The sequence below is a fragment of the Triplophysa dalaica genome, chromosome 3 (assembly GCF_015846415.1).
Source record: "Triplophysa dalaica isolate WHDGS20190420 chromosome 3, ASM1584641v1, whole genome shotgun sequence".
Taxonomy (NCBI): Eukaryota; Metazoa; Chordata; class Actinopteri; order Cypriniformes; family Nemacheilidae; genus Triplophysa; species Triplophysa dalaica.
The window spans coordinates 28,321,393-28,327,848 of NC_079544.1; the positions used below are offsets into that span (position 1 = coordinate 28,321,393).

The window sequence follows — 6,456 nt, forward strand, 5'->3', positions numbered from 1 at the left end:
ACATAATGTGTGTGGGACACAAGCAAAACCCAAATTCTCACAAATACATACACTTTTATTTACAAGATGTTTCAAACTAAACATCATTTTTACAGCACGAGCATACAATACATCAACGTATTATCCCTGCATAACTGTTTATTCACTATAAGTTTGTGCCTACAAAACACCTTTTGATTATGCGTATGCGATTCATGACCGCATCTTTTAGCGCTGGGACTGTCTCATCTGTCTGTAAGAAACTACAAGCAAATCCAGCCTTATATAACATCACAAACACAGCTGAACTTCAGTACAACCAATGAAACGCATTGATGGGCGGGCTCTTGCTGGTTGATGCGTTAGCGTGCTTTTCCAAGAGAATTATCCAATAAGGGACTAAGAAAGGTTGTTACATAAGAGAATTTCACGTTGGAAAACACACTTTCAGAAACCTATACAAACACTATGCGATGCGTCCAACTCGTTTTTTGGCAAGTTGATGTTAAGCATGAGAAGACATCACATTTATTTAACAGTGTAAATAAGTCAGAATGCATGTTGCACCACCCCTTTAACAACAGCTTTAAACAGCGGTCCAAGTTAAGAAAGACATAATAGAATTACAGCAATATGATTTAAATAAAAGCGTCTGTAAATGTAAACTGTACATAAGAAGCCTATTTTACTTGCAGCTCATCGGAAGAGTGAGAGACTCACAAGCGTCTGTGTTTGAGCTGCGTTACATCCACCATTGATAACGATACCAGGGTCTGTTTGAATACTGGATTCTGATTGGCTTGAAGGTGTGCATTTAAACAGTTTATACCACAGGGCTGTCGAATGCTTCAATCTGAATGGTTGACATACATTATACGGGTATGCATTCATTTTCAGTAAATGAATAATAAACACTGACAGCCTACTGGTTGGTTTTCCTCTGCATGCTGCTTATAAATCATGACAAATATATTTTGATAGACCTACTCTTTCAAAAGTTTGCATGATTTTTTACTGCTGCGATACAAACAATTCGAGGAATAAATACTATTATTATCACTGTCTTTACTCTCACATTACTGCAAACATGCAGGTGTGCACACAATCTCTCTCACACACACACACACACACCACGTAGCTGCAGTAGCTCAAGCTCCCGAGTCCGTTCGCTATGACGGAAATGAGATGCGCAAGAAAGTAGTCCTACCAGCAACAGCATTTTAAAGGCGATTACATGACCAAAGCTACGGTGGCCGCTATGTGTCACTGCGCTGCAACAGAAGAAAACACATGCAAACACAAGCAAATTCAGAATGCATCTTCATTAGTTCGGCGACACATGCCCTGCAAATTCTCACAACACAAACAAACACAGAAACGCATTGCATGCTGCACAGACGACAACAGAAGTGTTTTATCAGTTAATTAAATTGTTAATAATTAATTAGGGCTGATCTTAAAGGTAATCTCTGAGGGACTACTAACACAAGTTAGATAACTTTGTTAATCGGTTAATGTAAGGGTGTAAAAAAAAGGTGTTGTTAAAGAGATGTATATCAAAACAAACATTTACTTGTTACCCAGATAGCAAACGTATGTGGGCCACTTCAGCCAATGATCTGGCACTTCAGGTCTTCTTGTGGCCCGGACAAAGTGGACGTGAACCTTAAGTGTCCCACATGTAAAGTAGCAAATATGGCCCAAATATAGCAAGACAGATGTGAGCCTTTTTTTGGGAAAGATGCTGTACTCACAGCAATTTGTAATCTAAATGTGACCCTACCATGGCCCATGTGGTAAATGGTGTATATGGCCCAAATATTAAAGAAGAAATATGGGCCATCTTTGGCAAAAATGTGGCAAACTTGACAAGGGCTTATCTTGGTAAAAACCAAATGTGGCCCTCTCTTGCTGCCACAAATGTGGCCCAGTTTTATTAAAACATATCAGGGCCAGTTTTGGCAAAAATGTGGCACAGGGAGTGCTGGCTCATGTAAATTTGAGCCTAAAGTGGCCCACATGAAACGTTGCAAATGTAGCCCAGTTGTAAAATAATGTATCTGGCCCAGTTTTGGCAAAGATGTGGCACAGGGAGTGCTGGCTCATGTGGGTTTGAGCCTAAAGTGGCCCACATGAAACGTTGCAAATGTAGCCCAGTTGTATAATAACGTATCTGGCCCAGCTTTGGCAAATGCGGGCACAGGGAGTTCTGGCTCATGTGGGTTTGAGCCTGAAGTGGCCCACATGAAACGTTGCAAATGTAGCCCAGTTGTATTATAACGTATCTGGGCCAGGTTTGGCAAAGATGTGGCACAGGGAGTGCTGGCTCATGTGGGTTTGAGCCTAAAGTGGCCCAATTGTAATGTCCCAAATATGTGACATCTGCTTCTTTGTAGAAGAAAGAGAAAAGGAGGAGCACTGCCAGAAACATGTTTGGAGGGTCGCACAGACCTCTGTGCAAAAAGAGTTCTAAACTTGTTTAAGGTTTTGCCAAAAGAGTGAAGGAATTGGTTTAGACCACTGGACATTTAGCTATGAGAATGGAGATGAATGTTAGCAATTCAGAATAACTGTAAATGATCAGTGGGGTATTTTGAGCTGAATCTTCTGTCAGGTTCTGCCCTTTTAGTTTATTTATTTTTATTTTTTGGGGTTGTTTTTGTTTTTTACTGGTGGGGTTAGTGAAACCTGGGGCCCGTTCTTCGTACGTCGCTAACTCGGTTAGCTGGATTTGATTGTTGACGATTTGGCATGATCTTGGATTGTTTGGTTCTTCGAAGCTCATCCTGGACTTGCTGTCATAGCAACAGGTCCGTAAGCTTGAACCTGCTCGGGAGCAGGCTTACTTCATGTAAACAGGATTAGATCACGGCTTTATAAGCGGAGGTGATATGGGAAGTCTTTCGCAGACATGTCTTGTCCGTTTTTACGTCAGGAATGCGTTGCTGAAGGTACCAGAATAATTCAAAGAGCTTTTCGAATTAATCGCTTTTTGCGAGATCGACAGGATCCTTTAGCGCAGCGCGATAATCTACTGATTGAGAGATATCGTTTTTCTCTGGAGGGTGTAATATACATTATCAACTTGTTGGAGCCACACGTTAAATGTTCGACTCGTCGCAGTCGGGCTTTAACAACTGCACAGTTTGAATAGCTTTGCGATTCTTTGCGAGTGGCACTTTCCTTTACACTATTGGAGATGCAGAATACCTGGGTAAAAATGCTGTATGTCGTGCCACTCGCAAAGTTTATCTGTCACTCAAACAGTTTTTAGGGGGCTTTGTGGTATTTCCATGCCACTTAAGACCACAGGCTGTGAAGCAGATTTTTTTTTGCCATTGCAGGTACATTATAATTGTTAATGAAGATCATGGAATCATGATCATGCCAAAAAGTAGCCTAGGACTTACAGTATTTGTTCCTCAGGCTTCCCTAATGTTATTTGTGCCATAGACTGCACACAGGTCCCCATCAAGGCCCCACCTGGCCCAAATGAAGGGGATTTTTTGAACAGAAAGGGATTTCACAGTGTAAATGTGCAAGTAAATTACTATAACAATTATTCATATTCCAGATAAGTAATAAATAAATAAAAGTTATGTAATCAAAAAGTATGCAGACTGATTTCAAATATTTTAGATGGTGTGCGACTCCATGTTCCACATCACAAATGTGGAAGCCACATGGCCTGGTTCTGTGGGTGACTCCAAGATTTTCAGAGAGTCACATTTATGCACATTATTTGAACGTGGTAACGAAAAATTATTTAAAACTCACTGTATTACATAATTTTATTCTGAGCCTATCAAAACTGCATTTTCCCAGGTGCTGACGATGGGATCCTGTTTGGCGACAGGGGCTATGCCTTCAGGCAGGCAGTACTTCATGACACCATTCCCTGGACCACAAACCCGTTACAATGCAGCTCTAGCCAGGACAAGGCCACGCATTGAAATGACCTTTGGCCAACTAAAGGAAGATTTCAGTGTCTTAAGGGTCTGAGGGTTGCACCTGGAGAGGACCCCTGTGGTGGAGGTGCAGCCTGATGATGACCTCCAGCCAGTGCACTTGGACCAATAGTGGCAGAGCTGCACAGGACAGTATTGTGGAACACGATTTTATGAATTCTTTTTTTTACACATAAACTTTCATTAAATGAATAATAGAAGACAACATGCTTAGTTCATGGAGTTTTATTTCTATGATTGTTTCTCAAGAAAAGCCAGTGATGGTCATCTTTTGCCTGCAATAAGATATATAGTTATCCAAGGGCAGCAATAGTGCTCTTTGTGAAAAATAGGGTTTAAGCAATTACTCTGAAGTTTCTTTTGAAGCAACTCAATCTCTACTGCCAGTTTTTTCTTCTTTAAGGTGTCAAGTTCAATTTCTCCCCTTAATTTTTGTTTTTTTAAGAGCAAAATACTCAATTTTATGTTGAAGATTCTGTTTATATAGGGTACGGATATCCCCCTGTGCCATTAAAAAAAAAAAAAACTCAACAAGCCTCATGCAACAGAAAAAGGAAAAGTAGACTGCCGACCTCTGTATATTTTTGTGCTGTAGGCCTGTCTGTAGGCGTTTCCTCCTCCTATATTGCAGTCAGAAATAATGTGTCCACACCTATAAATTAAATAAAGTTATTTGTGCACAAGTAATTCCTCCAAAGGACAGTCATCTGAGAGGGTTTCTTCACTGTCCTGTGCAAAAGAAAAATGGGTTTTACAAAGTGTTGCACTTTCTTTCCTTTTGATGTAAAGTTATAAATGTCCACTTACTGCACATATTTCAGACACCACTTTCTTGGGAACAGATAAAAGTGTTGGTTTATTATGTAAAACTACACAAAAGAGGAGAACTCAATGGCATTACAATACACAAGGAGAAAATATGATCAATATCAAATTGCAAAAAAAATTACATTAGTTATACAGCTTTTACCTTCACAAGTCAAAGAAATTAACTCAATATTTATTTGTCGAAATGACTGTACAAGCAATTTGGATTATAGACATAATTTAACGCAGCAACAAATTATTTACGAAAATTGAAATATATATGAAATTATTAAAATAAGACTATATACTGTAATTGTAAGTGATATAACCATAACATGGAACACTTACGCTTTTAATTTGTCTGCTACTTTTTGCCAGCCCTCTCCACTGGCGTTTTAATTATTTTTTCAAATTATTACTGTAAGCAAACCCTTCCAGTAATAATTCTTGCTCTGTTGCGTTGAAAAACTGAGCACGCTCTTTTGCCATGATGAGCAGCCAATAGCAGCGTTGCTGATCATTGTTTCTACTATCGATACATATCCCCTTTTAAACAAGCGCATGACCGCGCAATTATCTCAGATAACTCAATCCAGCGATACTAATCATATCCGGCAGGTGTGTTCGAAGAACCCAATTAGCCGGATCATGATTAGCACGATGATATTATCTTGGATGTGTCATTTGATCTCGGATGTAATAAGCGACGTACGAAGAACGGGCCCCTGATCAGTGAAGTTAAGCTGATCATCGATCACAACTCCCAGGTTTCTGGCCGTTCAGGAAGATGTGATTGTTGATGAGCCCAGATGAATGGATAAATTGTGATGAAACTTTGTGTTGTCCGGGATTACAAGCAGTTCTGTTTTAGCAAGGTTCAAGGTTGACCATGTTGAAAACCATTGCTCATTCTTTCTTCACAAAGGGTGCAAACAAAATCTGGATCACTCAACCATTGCACCAACAGCATTTTGGTTAAAAACAACATTAACAAGATTAGCCTTCATATGACATATGAACCACACATTCCAGTACAGTACAATGTACACATGCCATCTACTGACATGTAAATAAACATGACATGTACTGATGTAAATAAAGTAAAAATAATTTGTTTTTATTCTATAATAACATATTTTGTTACTAAATTTTATGTGAAAACATATTTAAACTTAAAAAGCTTAAAAATAAAAGTTCATAATTTATGTAATGCTCCCAGTTTTTTAAGGGCAGTGTTTTATAAATAATATGTATATTTTCTGAATGAAAATTGTTGACAGTGTTATGTTGGTTTATTTTAAAACATATTTGAAATATTTTGTTGGTCTGAGAGAGTTTTGGAGGTGAAATTAAATGGTTTGGCCAAGTTAATGGTCGACTGTGTGAAGAGTTTTGAAAATGTGGCTTAATGTATTAAACAATCCTTGTTAGCGGTTGAAAAAACTGTAATATGTACCGCTCCTTTAAATTTAAACGTAGCCGAGGAAATGGTTCACAAGACAAAAACCAGATGATTCAGCTGTAGAGAGGAAGATCGTTGGAATCTGCAAAAAGACAAGGTACGCTTAAAATGATGGCTTAATACCAGTTGAAATACATACAAATATAATTTTGGGTAGGTCTACACGTAATGTAAAGCGCTTCTTACAAATATGACATACACGTGTTTCATTATTGTAGGTTTACATATGATTTGCAGCGC

At 38.7% G+C, this 6,456-nt stretch overlaps 1 long non-coding RNA gene across 1 annotated transcript; it reads left to right on the forward strand.

The window, feature by feature from the left end:
* Window positions 1-2,675: 2,675 nt before the first annotated feature.
* On the forward strand, window positions 2,676-4,154 carry LOC130418152 (uncharacterized). The gene is made up of 3 exons (XR_008906301.1): window positions 2,676-3,521; window positions 3,619-3,730; window positions 3,805-4,154. It is a non-coding gene; the product is annotated as an uncharacterized LOC130418152 (long non-coding RNA).
* Window positions 4,155-6,456: the final 2,302 nt, after the last annotated feature.